This window comes from Lacerta agilis, chromosome 2, assembly GCF_009819535.1.
Source record: "Lacerta agilis isolate rLacAgi1 chromosome 2, rLacAgi1.pri, whole genome shotgun sequence".
NCBI lineage: Eukaryota > Metazoa > Chordata > Lepidosauria > Squamata > Lacertidae > Lacerta > Lacerta agilis.
Window position 1 is genome coordinate 111305309 of NC_046313.1, and position 21110 is coordinate 111326418.

At 47.4% G+C, this 21110-nt stretch overlaps 28 non-coding genes across 28 annotated transcripts; 4 read left to right on the forward strand and 24 right to left on the reverse strand.

Moving 5' to 3' along the window:
• Positions 1–1959: 1959 nt before the first annotated feature.
• On the reverse strand, positions 1960–2033 carry TRNAN-GUU. The gene has a single exon. It is a non-coding gene; the product is annotated as a tRNA-Asn (tRNA).
• Positions 2034–2915: 882 nt separating this feature from the next.
• Positions 2916–2987, reverse strand: TRNAE-CUC. The gene has a single exon. It is a non-coding gene; the product is annotated as a tRNA-Glu (tRNA).
• A 964-nt stretch (positions 2988–3951) lies between these two features.
• On the reverse strand, positions 3952–4024 carry TRNAV-CAC. Its single transcript has one exon. It is a non-coding gene; the product is annotated as a tRNA-Val (tRNA).
• A 256-nt stretch (positions 4025–4280) lies between these two features.
• On the forward strand, positions 4281–4352 carry TRNAM-CAU. Its single transcript has one exon. It is a non-coding gene; the product is annotated as a tRNA-Met (tRNA).
• Positions 4353–4551: 199 nt separating this feature from the next.
• TRNAE-CUC lies at positions 4552–4623 on the reverse strand. The gene has a single exon. It is a non-coding gene; the product is annotated as a tRNA-Glu (tRNA).
• A 463-nt stretch (positions 4624–5086) lies between these two features.
• On the reverse strand, positions 5087–5159 carry TRNAV-AAC. The gene has a single exon. It is a non-coding gene; the product is annotated as a tRNA-Val (tRNA).
• A 339-nt stretch (positions 5160–5498) lies between these two features.
• TRNAS-GCU lies at positions 5499–5580 on the reverse strand. The gene has a single exon. It is a non-coding gene; the product is annotated as a tRNA-Ser (tRNA).
• A 19-nt stretch (positions 5581–5599) lies between these two features.
• Positions 5600–5673, reverse strand: TRNAN-GUU. The gene has a single exon. It is a non-coding gene; the product is annotated as a tRNA-Asn (tRNA).
• Positions 5674–6283: 610 nt separating this feature from the next.
• Positions 6284–6357, reverse strand: TRNAN-GUU. Its single transcript has one exon. It is a non-coding gene; the product is annotated as a tRNA-Asn (tRNA).
• Positions 6358–7079: 722 nt separating this feature from the next.
• On the reverse strand, positions 7080–7151 carry TRNAE-CUC. Its single transcript has one exon. It is a non-coding gene; the product is annotated as a tRNA-Glu (tRNA).
• Positions 7152–7714: 563 nt separating this feature from the next.
• Positions 7715–7788, reverse strand: TRNAN-GUU. Its single transcript has one exon. It is a non-coding gene; the product is annotated as a tRNA-Asn (tRNA).
• A 594-nt stretch (positions 7789–8382) lies between these two features.
• On the reverse strand, positions 8383–8456 carry TRNAN-GUU. Its single transcript has one exon. It is a non-coding gene; the product is annotated as a tRNA-Asn (tRNA).
• Positions 8457–8902: 446 nt separating this feature from the next.
• On the reverse strand, positions 8903–8974 carry TRNAE-CUC. Its single transcript has one exon. It is a non-coding gene; the product is annotated as a tRNA-Glu (tRNA).
• A 1924-nt stretch (positions 8975–10898) lies between these two features.
• On the reverse strand, positions 10899–10980 carry TRNAS-GCU. The gene has a single exon. It is a non-coding gene; the product is annotated as a tRNA-Ser (tRNA).
• A 19-nt stretch (positions 10981–10999) lies between these two features.
• Positions 11000–11073, reverse strand: TRNAN-GUU. The gene has a single exon. It is a non-coding gene; the product is annotated as a tRNA-Asn (tRNA).
• Positions 11074–11690: 617 nt separating this feature from the next.
• TRNAN-GUU lies at positions 11691–11764 on the reverse strand. The gene has a single exon. It is a non-coding gene; the product is annotated as a tRNA-Asn (tRNA).
• Positions 11765–12487: 723 nt separating this feature from the next.
• Positions 12488–12559, reverse strand: TRNAE-CUC. Its single transcript has one exon. It is a non-coding gene; the product is annotated as a tRNA-Glu (tRNA).
• A 1371-nt stretch (positions 12560–13930) lies between these two features.
• On the reverse strand, positions 13931–14012 carry TRNAS-GCU. Its single transcript has one exon. It is a non-coding gene; the product is annotated as a tRNA-Ser (tRNA).
• A 19-nt stretch (positions 14013–14031) lies between these two features.
• On the reverse strand, positions 14032–14105 carry TRNAN-GUU. Its single transcript has one exon. It is a non-coding gene; the product is annotated as a tRNA-Asn (tRNA).
• Positions 14106–14699: 594 nt separating this feature from the next.
• TRNAN-GUU lies at positions 14700–14773 on the reverse strand. The gene has a single exon. It is a non-coding gene; the product is annotated as a tRNA-Asn (tRNA).
• A 446-nt stretch (positions 14774–15219) lies between these two features.
• On the reverse strand, positions 15220–15291 carry TRNAE-CUC. Its single transcript has one exon. It is a non-coding gene; the product is annotated as a tRNA-Glu (tRNA).
• A 409-nt stretch (positions 15292–15700) lies between these two features.
• TRNAE-UUC lies at positions 15701–15772 on the reverse strand. Its single transcript has one exon. It is a non-coding gene; the product is annotated as a tRNA-Glu (tRNA).
• A 1903-nt stretch (positions 15773–17675) lies between these two features.
• On the forward strand, positions 17676–17747 carry TRNAM-CAU. Its single transcript has one exon. It is a non-coding gene; the product is annotated as a tRNA-Met (tRNA).
• A 793-nt stretch (positions 17748–18540) lies between these two features.
• Positions 18541–18612, reverse strand: TRNAM-CAU. Its single transcript has one exon. It is a non-coding gene; the product is annotated as a tRNA-Met (tRNA).
• Positions 18613–19047: 435 nt separating this feature from the next.
• Positions 19048–19119, reverse strand: TRNAM-CAU. Its single transcript has one exon. It is a non-coding gene; the product is annotated as a tRNA-Met (tRNA).
• Positions 19120–19227: 108 nt separating this feature from the next.
• TRNAN-GUU lies at positions 19228–19301 on the forward strand. The gene has a single exon. It is a non-coding gene; the product is annotated as a tRNA-Asn (tRNA).
• Positions 19302–19618: 317 nt separating this feature from the next.
• On the forward strand, positions 19619–19692 carry TRNAN-GUU. The gene has a single exon. It is a non-coding gene; the product is annotated as a tRNA-Asn (tRNA).
• Positions 19693–20053: 361 nt separating this feature from the next.
• Positions 20054–20124, reverse strand: TRNAG-CCC. Its single transcript has one exon. It is a non-coding gene; the product is annotated as a tRNA-Gly (tRNA).
• Positions 20125–21110: the final 986 nt, after the last annotated feature.

Sequence of the window (21110 nt, forward strand, 5' to 3'; positions counted from 1 at the left end):
CATGTTAGTAGAGGTTCCATTCCTTCCCCCGTTAAGCGCGTCTCTCCATCATCTCAGCCTTAAAAGGGAGAAGCACCGTTTCCTTTCATTCAGGTACCTGGGCGCCAAACTTCAGTCATTGGTCCTCCTTCGTTGAAAGGGGACAGGGGAGAAACGGTATGTGGACAGGATTCCCAGATCTTAAGCGTTCACTTACGAATGAATGTTTCTTATTGAGGCTAAACAGCCAGCATAGTAAAACCAAAATTTAAGCATAATTTTTACATAAATATTAAAACAGTGGAATTTAACAATTAGTATACTAATTAAATAGATTTAAAACATGTATCCAAGGAAATATAAACTCCATTAAAAGTTTTTTTCCCCTTTTAAATACCAATGATTTAGACTTGTTTTGATGGGACTCCTATAAATAGGTCAGCAAAGTTGTAGGCATTTTAAACTGAGCTACCAGTCAGCTACCAGCCCATAATCCCCACCCCAGAGAAGGAGAATCCTGGCAGACCTTTTAAGGTAGCCCTTTCTGACCTCATACCTTCCAGATTATGATGATTTGCTTTACTCACAAAGGTGACCCAAAGCAACTGACATTAAAACCAATTGAAAGAAACATGACCAGTAAAAGCAAAAAACAAACAAACCCACATATGGAGATAAAAGGTGAGTCTTACAGATCCCACCCAGCTAAAATAAGCTACAAATGCCTGAAACCTTTCAAAAAAGAGGGTCCCAGGCATACCTTGATGGTGGTGAGGGGGACCATTTCACAAGTGGGGAGGCCAACACCAAAAAAGCCTGTTCTCATGTTGGCACCCTAGTCTAGATCTCCCATGGAGGGAGCACCTGAAGGAAGAGCCTCAGGTAACAATCACAGGGTTTTGGGCACATGAGGGATCTCAGAGATCAGCATTGACTGTCAATTGATTATGGGCCCAATTCAGGGTGTTAGTACTGGCATTTAATGCCCCAGGGAGGTCACTTGGGTGCCGCTAATGCAGCAGTTTGAAAAGTCACACAGGCAGCAAAACTTGTTTTAGAAAGTGGTAAAGGTTCCTAAATTATTGGTATAGTAGCACAAGAATGGCTTGTGAGAGCCATGCAGCTAAGAGGGAGCAACCAGCTTAGCCTCTACACATGCTGAGTTCATCAGGTGTTGTTGTTCAGTCGTTCAGTCGTGTCCGGCTCTTCGTGACCCCATGGACCAGAGCACGCCAGGCACCCCTATCCTCCACTGCCTCCCTCAGTTTGGCCAAACTCATGCTAGTCGCTTCGAGAACATTGTCCAACCATCTCATCCTCTGTCGTCCCCTTCTCCTTGTGCCCTCCATCTTTCCCAACATCAGGGTCTTTTCCAGGGAATCTTCTCTTCTCATGAGGTGGCCAAAGTACTGGAGCCTCAACTTCAGGATCTGTCCTTCCAGGGCTGATTTCTTTAAGGATGGATAGGTTTGATCTTTTTGCAGTCCATGGGACTCTCAAGAGTCTCCTCCAGCACCATAATTCAAAAGCATCAATTATGGTGCTGGAGGAGACTGAAACAAAAGCTTGATTACCTAGTTCCTCCCAAGGTGAGCTAAACCTGGCAGGACAGCTTACTCTATGGTCATAACCCATTCATGCATTAATTAGACCTGGGCCACAGCAGTGAGACTGCTAAATTCTAAGCAATATTTATTTAGTTATTTTTTACATTTAATATCCGCCTGCTTTCCCCAAGGAGGACAAGATGGTGTGCATCTTCCTCCACCACATTTAATCCTCACAAACAACCCTGTGAACTGGTTAGGCGCAGAGGCAGTGACCGGCCCTGGGTCAGCACACCAGAACAAAAGGGCTGCTTGGCTACTGTGTTAAACTCCTAGCGATACTGAGGGTGGGCTTAATCCTTCATGTGTGCAGAGGGCAACAGATTAGCAATTCACCACTCAGGCGCCTCATTGCAGGCAGATTTCCAGCAGCCGTCCCTGGGTGGGCTCGAACCACCAACCTTCTGGTTAACAGCCAGACGCGCTAACCGATTGCGCCACAGAGACCTGGGCAGAGCTGTTTCTCTGCCTCCTGTTATGCTCGGTGCTGGGAAAGTTCATTTTGAAAAGGAAACTAGTTCAAATTCAAGGGGGAACCAGTTCCGGGAGAGATGATGTTCTAGGTCAGGCTTCCTCGACCTCGGCCCTCCAGATGTTTTTGGCCTACAACTCCCATGATCCCTAGCTAGCAGGACCAGTGGTCAGAGGTGATGGGAATTGTAGTCTCAAAACATCTGGAGGGCCGAGGTTGAGGAAGCCTGTTATAGGCCTGGCAAACAAAATAACCACTGATAAACTGTCAGGTCTGGATGGCACCCCCCCTCATTTGGCTCTTATTGGGCAAATAAAAGGAGGATGGCACCTTCTCTTGGCGATAGGCAGGGCCAATTTGCCAGGATACCAAATTCAAGGTGAGCAATTGTAGTTGAAATGGATATATTGGACAAAAAGCCCCTTCCCTCAAGCTGGATTTTTTTATTTTTTTTTATTTTATTGCAAAAAGGGACAGCCTGAGGAAAATGCACTGAGAAGTGTTGAACTGCAGTTTGCTTAAACAATACTGTCTTGCTCTCCACAAACAGATCAGGATGAATGTCCATAGAAACACAGAATCATAGAGTTGGAAGGAAACCCAATGATCCCTAAACCAACTCTCTTCATTGCAGCAAATGCAGCTAAAGAACCCCTGACAGGTGGCCCTCCAACCTCGGTTCAGAAAACCTGCAACAAAGGAGAGTCCACCACCTTCCAAGGTAGTCCATGACTGGCACCACAACTGTGGGACCAAAATAAATGAGGCTTCAGGGTCTGTGTTCCTGGAAGGGGTTCAGCACTGGTGGTATAACAGAAGTTCATCTGGAATGACCCTCTTACCATCTCGCAAAAGAATTCCCTGACCGGGAATCGAACCCGGGCCGCGGCGGTGAGAGCGCCGAATCCTGACCACTAGACCACCAGGGATGTGCAAGGTGATCTCTGTCCCTCCGTTCTTTCAAGCGACGAGCTCCGTATCAAACCGCTAAGAAATGGTGCTCTGCCAGTCCGACATCCTGCCAAATGGCAGGTTTTCTTTAGTTGCTGTAAAAAGTTCCAACTCCGTTAGGATGTAGAAAAGCAGCATTTGGTCATCTTCTTCCCTGGGGAAGGGAAACCAAGGCCACCCTCTTTTAAAGTTCCATGATCCCACTTTTAACAGTCATGGCTTCCCCCAAAGAATTCTGGGAGCTCCTAGTTTGTTATCGGGGCTGAGAGTTGTAAGGGGTCTGCACCTCCCCTACCCACCTTGGGGTCCCTTCCAACTCTGCAATGCTATCATTCTATGTTTTGAGGGGTGAACGAGGCATCAGCCTAAACCAGGACCTGCCTGCTGTTTGCATCTGCTTGCAGATAGCGTGACCTGCTTAGCTGCCACCTGATTATAGGATTGGTTAACTAACATTTGGCATGGGTTACTTGGTTACAAATTTGCAGCAAGCATGAACAAGGGTATCTGAGGAAGATTTTTGTGCTTTGTCTCTCGTGAGACTTGGGGGCTCAATTCCTCTACAAGCAGGTTATGTGGTTGCTCTGTTTCAACCCTCTCCCTTGTGACCCGATTCGTTCAAACAATAACGGGAACTTTCCAACGACAAAGCCTGTCAGGTGAACTCTCTCTTGAAAAGCAGGTGCCAGCTACATAGGTCACACTGTTTGCAAGCGGAGTCCTGACTGAGAGAGATGAAATCATAGTGGCACTTATGTCAAGAGGGCCTCTCAGACCCCCTACATTAATGTTTGGGTTAGGGGGTAGATATCCAGTCTGTGTTTTGTTTTGGGTAGTGCACTATGTTTGTTCCTGTTTGTTTTAGATATTATGTCTTTCTACACCTTACAAAAGAATTCAGTAGGTATATTTAAAAAAAGAAAGAAAACAAGAGGAACACCATGTTTCTGCCTGGTTTCGAACCAGGGACCTTTCGCGTGTGAGGCGAACGTGATGACCACTACACTACAGAAACTCTGCCTTAGCTGAGGCCCTGGTTCCTGGCCCCGGCCAAGAAAGATCCTTTGGGCTTGGACTTCTTGGCACTCAGAGAATGGCAATGCCACATGCTCCAGAGATGGATAGGGTGGGGCACAGGCCCCCCCAGCTCCTTCTAGCTGCAGCACTTCTAGGGCTGTCCCTGCCAGCCCTTTGAGTTCAGATTCCTCGCCTCACTTGATGAAAAAGAATCAACTCTTGGTTCCAGACAAACACACTTTCATGCCCCATCCAGCAGAGTGGCGCAGCGGGAGCGTGCTGGGCCCATAACCCAGAGGTCGATGGATCGAAACAATCCTCTGCTAGGGGCAGGGGCTGACTTTTGTCTTTGACTTGGACAACCCTCAGATTTGAGGAGAAGGGTATTTTCTTGCTCCCGAGTAGGGTACCCTCCCTCCTTTGGCAATAGGTCTTGGCAAGAGCATGAATTCCTGGAAAAAGTTCAGTACTGTTGACATAACAGAGATTTGGCTGGAATGACCCTCCTGCCATATGGCAAAAGAATTCCCTGACCGGGAATCGAACCCGGGCCGCGGCGGTGAGAGCGCCGAATCCTGACCACTAGACCATCAGGGATGTACAGGATGATCTCTGTCCCTCCATTCTTCCAAGCAATGAGCACTGTAAAGGCTGGTGGAACAAAGTTTTATTGTGGGGGTGTCTGAGTTGGATAAGTTAAAGGGTGGAACAAACATTTGAGGGGAGTCAAACTGAAAAGTACATTTGATGGTACATGGCGCTCTGTCATAACTTATGTGATCTCACAACTGGGTCATATTCTACCTGACCCTAAAAAATCTCTGTGGCCAGATAGGATACCTAAGCATTATGGACAAACAACATATGAAGGGTGTAATTTGCTATTGATTTCTATTGTGAGACTTTAAAATGATTTCCAACTCTCTGGTTTCCGTTGTAATGCTCAAGTTGTGGGTAGCTATCCAGTCTATGTTTTGTTTGTGGTACTGCACTATGTTTGCTTTAGATGTTATTTCTTCTACATCTTACAAAAAAAGAAAAAAAAGAAAGTGGAGCACCATGTTTCTGCCTGGTTTCGAACCAGGGACCTTTCGCGTGTTAGGCGAACGTGATGACCACTACACTACAGAAACTCTGCCTTAGCTCAGGCCCTTGATCCTGCCCACAGCCAAGAAAGATCCTTTTGGCTTGGAGTTCTTGGCACTCAGAGAATGGCAATGCCACATGGTCCAGATGGACGGGCTGCGGCATACCTCATCCAGCCAAGTGGTACCGTGGAACCGTGCTGGGCCCATAACCAAGAGGTTGATGGATCAAAGCCATCGTCTGCTGGGCAGCAGCAGCTACCATTTGCTTTGGACTTGGACAACCCACAAATGGGGGGAGGAGATTTTCCTGCTACTGAGGACAGGCTACAGGCCCTCCCTCCTTTGACAACTGATCTGGGAGAATGAAGATCCAAAAAAGGGGGCCGACGAGGGTGGGATTCGAACCCACGCGTGCAGAGCACAATGGATTAGCAGTCCATCGCCTTCACCACTCGGCCACCTCGTCTATGAATCCTGCCCACCGCCATCCCTGGGTGGGCTCGAACCACCATCCTTCTGGTTAACAGCCAGACGCGCTAACCCATTGCGCCACAGAGACCTGGGCGGTAACATCCTTGGTCTGAGATCTTATTTCTGGAACACTACTGACAGACTAAGGATGGGATGTGCAGGTGTCCTTATGCCAATTTCCCAGTTTCCATGGAGAAAGGGTTTGAGGAACTGTCCTGCAGCTCATAGGGTCAGTGGCAGAACCAGTGTCCCCTTCAACAACTCCACAAGTAGAGTGGAAGCAGGGTACTCAACAAGCAAGCCTTGAAGAGTTAAATATTATGGGCTAGAGTTGGACTCCACTCTTTGAATGTTCCTTTGCTCTGCTTTTCAGTTTCAGCCGTGTTCTCCACCTGGCCAGCAATAAAGCAGTAAGAGTCATATGTTTATTTATGATGATGAGGAGTGCTTATTGCCAAAGGGTGAAATAAGGAGATAAAGTGATCTGGGAGAAAAAAACTACCCCAAGTTCCTCTTTCTTATTTTAAAGCACACACTATATTCACAGTCATGGTGACTATTTTTGGCTGCTTGGATGATGTGCTGAACTCCTAGGGAAAAGGGCTACTAAGGGTGGGCTTGAACCCCCATGTGGGCAGAACACAACAGGTTTGCAATTCACCACTCAGGCTCCTCATTGGAGGCAGATTTCCTGCAGCCGTCCCTGGGTGGGCTCGAACCACCAACCTTCTGGTTAACAGCCAGACGCGCTAACCGATTGCGCCACAGAGACCTGGGCATAGCTGTTTCTCTGCCTCCTGTTATGCTCGGTGCTGGGAGAATTCATTTTCAAAAGGAACTAGTTGAAGTTCAATGAGGAACCAGTTCCAGGAGAGATGATATCCTAGGCCTAGCAAACAATATAACCATTGATAAATTGTCAGTTCTGGGTGGCACCCTCACATTTGGCTCTTCTTGGGCAGATAAAAGGAGGATGGCAACTTCTCTTGGCGATAGGCAGGCCCAATTTGCCAGGATACCAAATTCAGGGTAATAAATTGTAGTTGAAATGGATATATTGGACAAAAAGCCCCTTCCCCCAAGCTGGATTTTTTTTTTGCAAAAAGGGACAGCCTGAGGAAAATGCTCTGAGAAGTGTAGAATTGCAATTTGCTTGAAGCAATGTTGTCTAAGCTCTCCACAAACAGATCAGGATGAATGTCCCTAGAAACACAGAATCATAGAGTTGGAAGGAAACCCAAGTATCCCTAAACCAACTCTCTTCATTGCAGGAAATGCAGCTAAAGAACTCCTGACAGGTGGCTCTCCAACCTCGGTTCAAAAAACCTGCAACGAAGGAGAGTCCACCACTCTCCAAGGTAGTCCATGACTGGCATCACAACTGCGGGACCAAAATAAATGAGGCTTCAGGGTCTGTGTTCCTGTAAGGGGTTCAGCACTGGTGGTATAACAGAAGTTCATCTGGAATGACCCTCTTACCATCTCGCAAAAGAATTCCCTGACCGGGAATCGAACCCGGGCCGCGGCAGTGAGAGCGCCGAATCCTGACCACTAGACCACCAGGGATGTGCAAGGTGATCTCTGTCCTTCCGTTCTTTCAAGCGACGAGCTCCGTATCAAACTGCTAAGAATTGGTGCCCTACCGTTAAATATAGAAGGGAGGTGGGCCACTTATGAAGAGCTATTGGAAAACAGACAGAGGTTGGAGACTAAACCATAAAACCAGATCAAAGATGCTTTTGCAGGGTGGTTGCAATATCACCAAGTTAATGGTGTGTGAGAGTTTATGTGTGAGAGGAAAATTGGTTTCGAAGATATAAAATCCAGATTTCAAATCGAATTGCTGGAAGCTAGAAGCAAATTGCTAACTAGAATGTATAATTTGTTGTTGGAATAATTTACTAAAGATAAACAAACAAAAGATGTTCCGATAAAATGGGCAATGGGTTTTGGGTATAATATTGATTATGATGCGTGGTAGAAATTGTGGAATGAAAGTTTGAAAGTTACAGCATGTTTCACCTTGAAAGAAAACATTATGAAAATGATGTGCTGGGAAAGAGCACAATGGATTAGCAGTCCATCGCCTTCACCACTCGGCCACCTCGTCCAGGAATCCTGCCCACTGCCGTCCCTGGGTGGGCTCGAACCACCATCCTTCTGGTTAACAGCCAGACGCGCTAACCCATTGCGCCACAGAGACCTGGGCGGTAACATCCTTGGTCTGAGATCTTATTTCTGGAACACTACTGACAGACTAAGGATGGGATGTGCAGGTGTCCTTATGCCAATTTCCCAGTTTCCATGGAGAAAAGGGTCAGTGACAGAACTGGTGTCCCCTTCAACAACTCCACAAGTAGAGTGGAAGCAGGGTACGCAACAAGCAGGCCTTGAAGCGTTAAATATTATGGGCTAGAGTTAGACCCCACCCTTTGAATGCTCCCTTGCTCTGCTTTTCATTTTCAGCAGTGTTCTCCACTTGGCCAGCAATAAAGCTGTAAGAGTCACACGTTTATTTATGATGATGAGGAAAAGCAGTCTTGGGTGCTTATTGCCAAAGGGTGAAATAAGGAGATAAAGTGATCTGGGAGAAAAAACTACCCCAAGTTCCTCTTTCTTATTTCAAGCCACTCTCTATATTCCCAGTCATAGTGACTATTTTTGGCTGCTTGTATGATGTGCTGAACTCCCAGGGAAAAGGGCTACTAAGGGTGGGCTTGAACCCCCATGTGGACAGAACACAACAGGTTTGCAATTCACCACTCAGGCTCCTCATTGGAGGCAGATTTCCTGCAGCCGTCCCTGGGTGGGCTCGAACCACCAACCTTCTGGTTAACAGCCAGACGCGCTAACCGATTGCGCCACAGAGACCTGGGCAGAGCTGTTTCTCTGCCTCCTATTATGCTCGGTGCTGGGAAAGTTCATTTTAAAAAGGAACTAGTTCCCCTAAGCTGATTTTTTTTTTCAAATAAAGACAGCAGGAGGAAAATGCCCTGAGATGTGTAGAATAGCAATTGCTTAAAGCAATGCCATCTAAGCTCTCCACAAACAAAAAAAGGAAGAATGTCCATAGAAACACAGAATTGTAGAGTTGGAAGGATCCCCAATGATCACCTAGTGCAACTCCCTGACAGGTGGCCCTGCAACCTCGGTTCAGAAAACCTGCAACGAAGCAGAGTCTACCACCTTCCCGAGGTAGTCCATGACTGGCACCACAACTGCGAGACCAAAATAAATGAGGCTTCAGGGTCTGAGTTTCTGGAAGGGGTTCAGCAGAAATTCATCTGGAATGATCCTATTTCCATCTGACAAAAGAATTCCCTGATCGGGAATCGAACCCGGGCCGCGGCGGTGAGAGCGCCGAATCCTGACCACTAGACCACCAGGGATGTACAGGATGATCTCTGTCTCTCCATTCTTCCAAGCAATGAGCACTGGTGGAGCAAAGTTTATTTGTGGGGGTGTCTGAGTTGGAGAAGTTAAAGGGTGGAACAGACATTTGAGGGGAGTCAAACTGAAAAGTACATTTGATGGTACATGGTGCTGTGTCATAACTTATGTGATCTCACAACTGGGTCATATTCTACCTGACCCTAAAAAAATCTCTGTGGCCAGATAGGATACCCAAGCATTATGGGCAAACAGCACATGAGGTGTGTAATTTGCTATTGATTTTTATTGCGAGACTTTAAAATGATTTCCAACTCTCTGGTTTCCGTTTTATGCTCAAGTTGTGGGTAGCTGTTTTGTTTGGGGCAGTGCACTATATTTGCTTTAGATGTTATTTCTTCTATATCTTACAAAAAAAATATTAAAAGAAAAGTGGAGCACCATGTTTCTGCCTGTTTCGAACCAAGGACCTTTCACGTGTGGCGAACATGATGACCACTACACTACAGAAACTCTGCCTTAGCTGAAGCCCTGGTTCCTGCCTCCTGGCCAAGAAAGATACTTTTGGCTTGGAGTTCTTGGCACTCAGAGAATGGCAATGCCACATGCTCCAGATGGACGGGCTGGGGCATACCTCATCCAGCAGAGTGGCGCAGCGGGAGCGTGCTGGGCCCATAACCAAGAGGTTATGATGGATCAAAGCTATCGGCTGCTGGGCAGCAGCTGCTACCTTTTCCTTTGGACTTGGACAACCCACAAATGTGGGGAGGATATTTTCCTGCTACTGAGTAGGACACTACAGGCCCTCCCTCTTTGACAACTTATCTTAGAGATTGAATCCTGTTGCAGAACAGAAGGGGAGACACTTCTTTTAAGGGAGAAATAACATTCCCCCCCCCCCCCCAACACACAGTACTGGGTCAACCAAAAAGCAGAATAAGCATGTGCTTAGAGCACCAATTTTTATTTTTTTAATTTATATTAATTTTTGAAGACTGCTAGAATCATCGCCACCACAATCCCTCTCCTAGGGTCCCAAGGACAACCTGGCGTCCAGGCCTTGGCAACATTTTCATTCCGTTCTTTGACATAATTTGATGCTGGCCATAGAACAGAAACTGGGGCTGCAACACTCCTTCCATTTGGCAAAATAATTTCCTGGCCAGGAATTGAACCTAGGCCACAGTGAATCCTAACCAGGGATGTACATGGTGATCTCTGCTTCTCTATTCTTTTCATGTGATGGACCAACTGCAAGGAAATGGCACTTGACTAGCCAGCCAGCCTCCTAGTCAAGGGGCAGATTTTCCTTCTGTAGGCCAAATCAACAGCTGACCCTACAGAGTGACAAAGCTAGTAGAGCAAACCAAAGGCTGCCGCCACAGAGGACTATCCAAAAAAGGCTCACTTGCAGGATTATGGTTAGTGGGCTTGCACGTTCCTATGATCCTTGTGAGTGAAGCCGTCAGCATTATTGTACTCCCAGTAGGTTCACCAAAGGCAGTAAGGTCAATGGGGTGGAGCTAGACAAAGGATGATCCAAGAAGTCTTCAATGGCAGAACAGACAGATGATAACAAGCGGTATGTTACAACGGCTGTGAAGACAGATGAAGGCTGCAGCAGATAAGAATCCACTGGTCGTCGTGATACTCATGCCATTGGAATAGAGTGTAACTGCAACGACTGTACGTTGGTCAGCGTGCCCTGATCTACACACATAAAACAAATTCACGTGCAGGCATCTTCCAAAAACCCATCTAATCCTCAGCATGATCAACTTCCACTCAGAAACCTATGTCCCCACTGTAGAAGGGTGTGTGGATCCAGAATTGACCTCGACAGTCATTTATGGAACATATTCATAGAAGACAATCCTACTCGGCTATGAGCAACTGCCAAAGAAGAAGATCCAAAAAGGGGGCCGACGAGGGTGGGATTCGAACCCACGCGTGCAGAGCACAATGGATTAGCAGTCCATCGCCTTCACCACTCGGCCACCTCGTCCAGGAATGCTGCCCACCGCCGTCCCTGGGTGGGCTCGAACCACCATCCTTCTGGTTAACAGCCAGACGCGCTAACCCATTGCGCCACAGAGACCTGGCGGTAACATCCTTGGTCTGAGATCTTATTTCTGGAACACTACTGACAGACTAAGGATGGGATGTGCAGGTGTCCTTATGCCAATTGCCCAGTTTCCATGGAGAAAGGGTTTGAGGAACTGTCCTGCAGCTCATAGGGTCAGTGGCAGAACCGGTGTCCCCTTCAACAACTCCACAAGTAGAGTGGAAGCAGGGTGCTCAACAAGCCAGCCTTGAAGAGTTAAATATTATGGGCCAGAGTTAGACTCCACCCTTTGAATGTTCCTTTGCTCTGCTTTTCATTTTCAGCAGTGTTCTCCAACTGGCCAGCAATAAAGCAGTAAGAGTCACATGTTTATTTATTATTATGAGGAAAAGCAGTATTGGGTATTGCCAAAGGGTGAAATAGGGAGATAAAGTGATCTGGGAGAAAAAACTACCCCAAGTTCCTCTTTCTTATTTTAAGGCACTCACTATATTCCCAGTCATAGTGACTATTTTTGGCTGCTTGGATGATTTGCTGAGCTCCTAGGGAAAAGGGCTACTAAGGGTGGGCTTGAACCCCCATGTGGGCAGAACACAACAGATTCGCAATTCACCACTCAAGCTCCTCATTGGAGGCAGATTTCCAGCAGCCGTCCCTGGGTGGGCTCGAACCACCAACCTTCTGGTTAACAGCCAGACGCGCTAACCGATTGCGCCACAGAGACCTGGGCAGAGCTGTTTCTCTGCCTCCTGTTATGCTCGGTGCTGGGACAATTCATTTTCAAAAGGAACTAGTTGAAGTTCAATGAGGAACCAGTTCCAGGAGAGATGATATCCTAGGCCTAGCAAACAATATAACCATTGATAAATTGTCAGTTCTGGGTGGCACCCTCACATTTGGCTCTTCTTGGGCAGATAAAAGGAGGATGGCAACTTCTCTTGGCGATAGGCAGGCCCAATTTGCCAGGATACCAAATTCAGGGTAATAAATTGTAGTTGAAATGGATATATTGGACAAAAAGCCCCTTCCCCCAAGCTGGATTTTTTTTTTTGCAAAAAGGGACAGCCTGAGGAAAATGCTCTGAGAAGTGTAGAATTGCAATTTGCTTGAAGCAATGTTGTCTAAGCTCTCCACAAACAGATCAGGATGAATGTCCCTAGAAACACAGAATCATAGAGTTGGAAGGAAACCCAAGTATCCCTAAACCAACTCTCTTCATTGCAGGAAATGCAGCTAAAGAACTCCTGACAGGTGGCTCTCCAACCTCGGTTCAAAAAACCTGCAACGAAGGAGAGTCCACCACTCTCCAAGGTAGTCCATGACTGGCATCACAACTGCGGGACCAAAATAAATGAGGCTTCAGGGTCTGTGTTCCTGTAAGGGGTTCAGCACTGGTGGTATAACAGAAGTTCATCTGGAATGACCCTCTTACCATCTCGCAAAAGAATTCCCTGACCGGGAATCGAACCCGGGCCGCGGCAGTGAGAGCGCCGAATCCTGACCACTAGACCACCAGGGATGTGCAAGGTGATCTCTGTCCTTCCGTTCTTTCAAGCGACGAGCTCCGTATCAAACTGCTAAGAATTGGTGCCCTACCGTTAAATATAGAAGGGAGGTGGGCCACTTATGAAGAGCTATTGGAAAACAGACAGAGGTTGGAGACTAAACCATATAACCAGATCAAAGATGCTTTTGCAGGGTGGTTGCAATATCACCAAGTTAATGGTGTGTGAGAGTTTATGTGTGAGAGGAAAATTGGTTTCGAAGATATAAAATCCAGATTTCAAATCGAATTGCTGGAAGCTAGAAGCAAATTGCTAACTAAAATGTATAATTTGTTGTTGGAATGGTTTACTAAAGATAAACAAACAAAAGATGTTCCGATAAAATGGGCAATGGGTTTTGGGTATAATATTGATTATGATGCGTGGTAGAAATTGTGGAATGAAAGTTTGAAAGTTACAGCATGTTTCACCTTGAAAGAAAACATTATGAAAATGATGTATGGATGGTATCTAACACCAGTTAGGTTGGCTAAAGTGTATAGGATGTGTTGTGTCGTGTAGCGGTATTCATTGACTACCCTCGGTGTTGATTGATAACTGGAGGCGAGAAACAGGTACAACATCTCTTTATTCCGGGACAGGGTAGAGCCAGCCACAGGAATGGAGAAAACTGGGGTTTATATCATAACCGTTGTCTAGTAGGGAGAGATACATTTTTGGCGGGAACCAATAGCACGTATTCCCTCCCGCGGAAACCAAACCAGCCTCCTAGTCAAGGAGCAGATTTTCCTTCTGTAGGAAAAAAGCTAGTAGAGTAAACCAAAGGCTTCCGCCACAGAGGACTATCCAAAAAAGGCTCACTTGGAGGACCATCACCTTGTCATGGTTAGTGGGCTTGCACATTCCTGTGATCCTTATGAGTGAAGCTGTCGGGCTTCTTGTACTCCCAGTAGGGTCACCAAAGGCAGTAAGGACAAAGGGGTGGAGCTAGACAAAGAATGATCCAAGAAGTTCTCAATGGCAGAACAGGTGGATGATAAGAAGCGGTATGTTACAACGGCTGTGAAGACAGATGAAAGCTGCAGCAGATAAGAATCCACTGGTCGTCGTGATCCTCATGCCATTGGAATAGAGTCTAACTGCAGACTGTACGTTGGTCAGCGTGCCCTGATCTACACACATAAAACAAATTCATATGCAGGCATCTTCCAAAAACCCATCTAATCCTCAGCATGATCAACTCCAACTCAGATACCTTTATCCCAACAGTGGAAGGGCATGTGGATCCAGAATTGGCCTCCACAGTCATTTATGGACCATATTCATGGAAGACAATCCTACTCGGCTACAAGCAATTGCCAAAGAAGAAGATCCAAAAAGGGGGCCGACGAGGGTGGGATTCGAACCCACGTGTGCAGAGCACAATGGATTAGCAGTCCATCGCCTTCACCACTCGGCCACCTCATCCAGGAATGCTGCCCACCGCCGTCCCTGGGTGGGCTCGAACCACCATCCTTCTGGTTAACAGCCAGACGCGCTAACCCATTGCGCCACAGAGACCTGGGCGGTAACATCCTTGGTCTGAGATCTTATTTCTGGAACACTACTGACAGACTAAGGATGGGATGTGCAGGTGTCCTTATGCCAATTTCCCAGTTTCCATGGAGAAAAGGGTCAGTGACAGAACTGGTGTCCCCTTCAACAACTCCACAAGTAGAGTGGAAGCAGGGTACGCAACAAGCAGGCCTTGAAGAGTTAAATATTATGGGCTAGAGTTAGACCCCACCCTTTGAATGCTCCCTTGCTCTTCTTTTCATTTTCAGCAGTGTTCTCCACTTGGCCAGCAATAAAGCTGTAAGAGTCACACGTTTATTTATGATGATGAGGAAAAGCAGCCTTGGGTGCTTATTGCCAAAGGGTGAAATAAGGAGATAAAGTGATATGGGAGAAAAAACTACCCCAAGTTCCTCTTTCTTATTTCAAGGCACTCTCTATATTCCCAGTCATAGTGACTATTTTTGGCTGCTTGTATGATGTGCTGAACTCCCAGGGAAAAGGGCTACTAAGGGTGGGCTTGAACCCCCATGTGGACAGAACACAACAGGTTTGCAATTCACCACTCAGGCTCCTCATTGGAGGCAGATTTCCTGCAGCCGTCCCTGGGTGGGCTCGAACCACCAACCTTCTGGTTAACAGCCAGACGCGCTAACCGATTGCGCCACAGAGACCTGGGCATAGCTGTTTCTCTGCCTCCTATTATGCTCGGTGCTGGGAAAGTTCATTTTAAAAAGGAACTAGTTCCCCTAAGCTGATTTTTTTTTTCAAATAAAGACAGCAGGAGGAAAATGCCCTGAGTTGTGTAGAATAGCAATTGCTTAAAGCAATGCCATCTAAGCTCTCCACAAACAAAAAAAAGAAGAATGTCCATAGAAACACAGAATTGTAGAGTTGGAAGGATCCCCAATGATCACCTAGTGCAACTCCCTGACAGGTGGCCCTGCAACCTCGGTTCAGAAAACCTGCAACGAAGCAGAGTCTACCACCTTCCCGAGGTAGTCCATGACTGGCACCACAACTGCGAGACCAAAATAAATGAGGCTTCAGGGTCTGAGTTTCTGGAAGGGGTTCAGCAGAAATTCATCTGGAATGATCCTATTTCCATCTGACAAAAGAATTCCCTGATCGGGAATCGAACCCGGGCCGCGGCGGTGAGAGCGCCGAATCCTGACCACTAGACCATCAGGGATGTGCAAGGTGATCTCTGACTCTCCATTCTTGCAAGCATTGAGCACTGTAAAGGCTGGTGGAACAAAGTTTTTTTGTGGGGGAGTCTGAGTTGGAGAAGTTAAAGGGTGGAGCAGACATTTGAGGGGAGTCAAACTGAAAAGTACATTTGATGGTACATGGTGCTGTGTCATAACTTATGTGATCTCACAACAGGGTCATATTCTACCTGACCCTAAAAAAATCTCTGTGGCCAGATAGGATACCCAAGCATTATGGGCAAACAGCATATGAGGTGTGTAATTTGCTATTGATTTTTATTGCGAGACTTTAAAATGATTTCCAACTCTCTGGTTTCCGTTGTAATGTTCAAGTTGTGGGTAGCTATCCAGTCTATGTTGGAATGACCCTCCTGCCATATGGCAAAAGAATTCCCTGACCGGGAATCGAACCCAGGCCGCGGCGGTGAAAGCGCCGAATCCTAACCACTAGACCACCAGGGATATGCAGTGTGCTTTCTGTCCCTCCCTTCTTTCAAACAACGAGCACTATATCGAACTGCTAATAAATGGCTGTTTGCCCTTTGGACATCATGCCAAATAGCAGGGTTTCCTCAATGGAATTGAAACACTTGGCAGGGAAAGGCAGGGACTGGCAGGATACTGGCAAGTCTGAGACGGGGGAGGGGGGCTGCAGTCTCACTCGGAGGAAGGGGTCAGTGATTTGTGAGGGATTGTGCCAGCCTGGAGGTAAGAGTTGGAGGCAGCGGAAATCAGAGTTGGATTATGGAGCGCAGGCTCGGTCAGTAGAAGGGGAAGAAGAGTAAACCAGGAAAGTTAAAGGCCAGTTCTTTCCCCACCCTCTCCTGCACAACTGTCTCCCAGAACCAGGAGGGGATTAAAGAGGGATGAGCAGAGGCAGCTTCCACACGGGCGCAGTCTCTGGCTGTGTGTGTGCAGCCCATTGAGGGAAGATGCATAAATTTGTGGAGTGGTCCCCTGTTGCTGCAACTGCTCCGGGGAATAGCAGCCTAGACTCTAGACTGGTGTGCCTGGGTATTCAGAGTTGTAGAAAAGAGGGTTAAGTGTCAGCTTCGACAAATAAGAGTTAACTATCTACCATGTGCATTCCTTTGGCTGGAAAGTGCAATGGGCAGAGTTGAGGAAAACCTACCAGTTGCTAGGACATCTGACGAGCAGAGAGCCATATATTGGCGGTTGGATGCAGTGATCATCGCTTGAAAGAATGAAAGGAAAGAGATCACCTTGCACATCTCTGATGGCACCACAGCACAGGTTTGATAAAAATGAACTTCCCAAGCAACCGGGCATAACAAGGGGCCCATAAGCAGCCCTGCCCAGGTCTCTGTGGCGCAATCAATTAGCACATCTAGCTGTTAACCAGAAGGTTGGTGGTTCAAGCCCACCCAGGGACGGCTGCTGGCCTTCTACCTGCAAGGAGGTGGCTGGGTGGCGAATCGCTAATCTGTTGTCCTCTGCACACATGGGGTTTCAAGGCCACTAGCCCCTTAGGAATACAGTATCTAAGCAGCCCTTTTGTTGGGGAGTGCTGGTCTGCCCCTCTGAAATGGCTCCTACATGGACCCTGATATCATCTTCTGAGGCCCTCCTTTGTGTGCCTTGAGAGGTCTGGAGGGTGGCAACACGAGAAGGGGCCTTCTCTGCAGTGGCTCCCTGTCTATGGAATGCTCTCCCCGGGGAAGTTCGCCTGGTGCCTTCATTATACACCTTTAAGCTCCAGGCAAAAACATTCCTTTTTAGCCAGGCCTTTGGTTGATCTGATTGACATCCTATGCCCTTTTAAAAATGTGGCTTTTGGGGGGGGGAGGGGGTGTTATTAGGTTGTTGTTTTTATGTTGCTTTTATATGTTGTGGTTTTTATGTTGGTCTTTTCTGTGAACTGCCCTGAAACCCCTGGGTATTGGGTGGTATATAATTTTATTTTATTTTTAAAGGCAGAGGAAGGAATGCACCAGTCAAGACTCAAGCCCAGATCAATAATGAGACAATTCCTGTCATCAGTCTTATGATCTAAAAGGGATGACATCACAGTCCTGCCAAGCATCTCTCCCTCTGCCTTTCGCTCAGTCAACAAGCAACAACAGTGCAGGCAGGCAAAAATCTGCAAAAAGCTGAGGAGGGCGGGATTCAAACCCATGTGTGCAGAGTGCAATGGATTAGCAGTCCATCTGCTTCACCAGTCATCTGCTTCAGGAGGGATGTGGTGCCCACAGCCGTCCTCCAAAGTAACATCCAGATGCACAGACCTATCGTGCCACAGAGACTCTGCCCCTCAGCCTCTTTTGGCCTGAACATTCCCAGACAGGGATGGATGGCTGACAAACAATGCAACGATCCACAGCCAGCCACTTTCTCCCAAGCAGCTAGCAGAGTGGCGCAGCGGGAGCGTGCTGGGCCCATAACCCAGAGGTCGATGGATCGAAACCATCCTCTGCTAGTTGGCAGTGACTGCCTTTTGCCTTTTCCTTGGACAACTCACAAAAGAAAAAGGGAAACTCCTTCCTCTGGCAAAAGGCCTGGCAGATGGAATCGCCTCAAAGGAAGATGGCGTGCTGCTATTGCTTTAGTCCAGCCTGCTAGTAAGGTGCTTGCTATGCTTTGATAGTGTTGCGCACACCCCAGTCTCCAAGTGGCAAGAGATTCCAGGGGTTGCAGTGTTTTTACCCAAGGTTCAGTTTCCTTTGAACAAAGCTCAATGGAGACTATGGTGTCTTTAGGATATATGGCTTTAATTGAAGCTGTATATACAACCGGAGCACCAGATTTAGGGGTTTGCAGCATTCAGTCTGCATTAGAAGCCCCAAGCCACAGTTCTGTGTCCAGTGCTGAGCAACACATGCCTCTGTCTCCAGCTTCCAGCATCCATGCTATTGTTGCACCCTGCATTGTCAATCCGGCATTCAGCATCAGGCTGGACTAGAGGACCTCCAGGACCCCTCCCAACTTTCACATTCTGATTCAAAAGATAAACTAGGTAGGCACACAGCTGCTTCTCAGCAACCAAACAAAATGGATCCACTTCAAACCCCCTGTCAAGGTAAGGGTAAACTGCTTTCTTGCTGGAAGAGAATAAGAAACATGGAAAGTGGTGGTAGAATCCTTTCTACCACCACTTTTGCCAGAGGAGAGAGATGCTGTGCTGTCCTACTCAGCAGCAGCAGCAAGGCATCCTTTTTCCCTTTTATTTTGTGGGTTGTCCGAGGAAAAAGCAAAAGGCGGACACTCCTACCTAGCAGAGGATGGTTTCGATCCATCGACCTCTGGGTTATGGGCCCAGCACGCTTCCGCTGCGCCACTCTGCTGGCTGGTTGGGAGAAAGTAGCTGGCTGTGGATCATTGCATCATTTGTCAGCTATGTATCAAGTCTGGGAATGACTTTATTTGGATTCCCCAACCTGTAACAAGGAAGTATCATGCCAGCATTCACTCCTCCAGTTGCCACGGCTATTTTTATTCTGCAAATGGAAGATACAGACTTTCCCACCTGGGCTATTGCAGATAGTTGACATCCACCTGTCTCGGGAGATAACGGAGGCATGTGCCTTTGGATCCTGCTAACGTCTTAAAGCAAAGCAATATTAGCATGTCATCTCTCCCTTCTTTTCAACAATATTCCTTTTCCCAGGCTTGTTGCCAGAGGAGGGAGGCACATCACCTTCCTAGCTTCCTACTTAGTAGCTGCAGGGAAATAATTTCCACTCGCACCCACATTTTGCCACGGCAAAAGCAAAAGTACCTAGCAGAGGATGGTTTCGATCCATCGACCTCTGGGTTATGGGCCCAGCACGCTTCCGCTGCGCCACTCTGCTGGATGGAGCAAGAAAGAGCCTAGTGCGCGTCATCAGTTCATTTGTCATCTATCCAGTTCCGGCAACAAAACTGCAGGATAAAAGAGACTGAGGGACAGCCCTGCCCAGGTCTCTGTGGCGCAATGGGTTAGCGCGTCTGGCTGTTAACCAGAAGGTTGGTGGTTCGAGCCCACCCAGGGACGGTTGCAGGCACTTGGTCTAGGATGAGACATCTGTTGTCCTCTGCACATGTGGGTTTGGATTCTATCTCATCATCCCTTTTTCCTATTAATCGGACCCAGGTCAAAAGACTGGGAACCTCACAGGATGCCTCTGGTCTACAGCACTAGTGCAGCTGATGCGGGTCTTTGCCTTCCAGGTGAGTGATCCTGCCAAAGGAAAACCTCCTGTGGGCTTGGCTGGCCCATAACAGTTATTTGCAGAGCATAAAATTGGACCTCTTTCTTTTGCATGGCATCAAAGGAAGCATAATAAGAGGTTGAGGAGCACCTTTCTCCAGGTCTCTGTGGTGCAATCGGTTAGTGCGTCTTGCTGTTAACCAGAAGGTTGGTGGTTCAAGCCCACCCAGGGACATTTGCAGGCATTATGCCCACATGATTACATGGCTGAATCAGTTCAGTTCCTATCTTTGCTAGCCCTTTTCCCCACTGGCTGTAAGTCCTAGAGCAGTGGTCCCCAATTATTTTTCCCCCAAGGACCACTTGACAATTGCTGGGGGTCTTGGTGGACCACTTAATACATTTCCTGCCTGTTGTAGCAGCTGTAATGCGCTGCTGCTAAATGATTTTTAGTTGTAACCTTACAGCACTCTGCAGAACACCTGAATGAAGCTTGTGGACCACCAGTTTGTGAAACCCTGTCTTAAGGCATAAACCTCTAGCTGGCAGGCTGAAACTGTCTTCAACTCTCTGAAAGGAAAAAAAAAAGGAAGGTATGCACCAGCCGGGACTCGAACCCGGGTCACAAGATTGGGAACCTCGTATGATACCTCTACACCACTGGTGCAGGCGATGAGGACCTTCTCCTTCCTGGGCAGAATGTCTGCCGAGGAAAAACCTCCTGTGTGGTTGGATGGCCCAGAGGAGATTTTCAGCATCCTGACCAAAAATGTGTAGGGACCTCTAGCCTTTTGCATGTTGTGTCCAATGCAGAAGCAAAAGGCAGCAGCAGAATAGCAGATGATATTTTTCTTCTATCAACCTCTGGGATATGGGTCCAGCATGCTCCCCTTCCAGTTTGGGGAAAGGAGCCTGAAATGGCTTATATAACTGTTTTTCTCTTAGCTGAGTAAATCCTCAAGCCAAGAGGGGTGGAGATCTCTGTGATGCAATTTTTTTTAGCACATCTGGGCTTTAGCTGGAAAGATGCAAGGCCACCCAGCTGCGGGTATCATGTTCCCAATGACATGGTCAAGTGGTGAAGGCCGTGCACTGCTAATCTGTTGCGGACTGTGCTGTGGGTTTGAATCCCACCCTCAAAGGACGCTTGCAAGCTTTTGGCTGCCTTTGCCTTCTTTGCATGTCAGCAGAGAAAATGTCGGTCTGGATTTGCACTCGCAGCACTGGCAACGTTGAATGAATGCCATATTATTGGTTGCGCAATTGAGCGGAGCGGTCCCTTACTTGGCATAAATCCTTTCAGGCAAACAGGTAGCAGTTCCTTAGGTTCCCTCATGCCCAGGGGATTAGCTGGACCATAAAGAAGGCTGATCACAGAAGAATTGATACTTTTGAATTATGGTGCTGGAGGAGACTCTTGAGAGCCTCATGGACTGCAAGAAGATCAAACTTATCCATTCTGAAGGAAATCAGCCCTGAGTGCTCACTGGAAGGACAGGTCCTGAAGCTGAGGCTCCAATACTTTGGACACCTCATGAGAAGACAAGACTCCCTAGAAAAGAGAAGAGGATGACAGAGGACGAGATGGTTGGACAGTGTTCTCGAAGCCAGCAACATGAGTTTGACCAAACTGCGGGAGGCAGTGGAAGACAG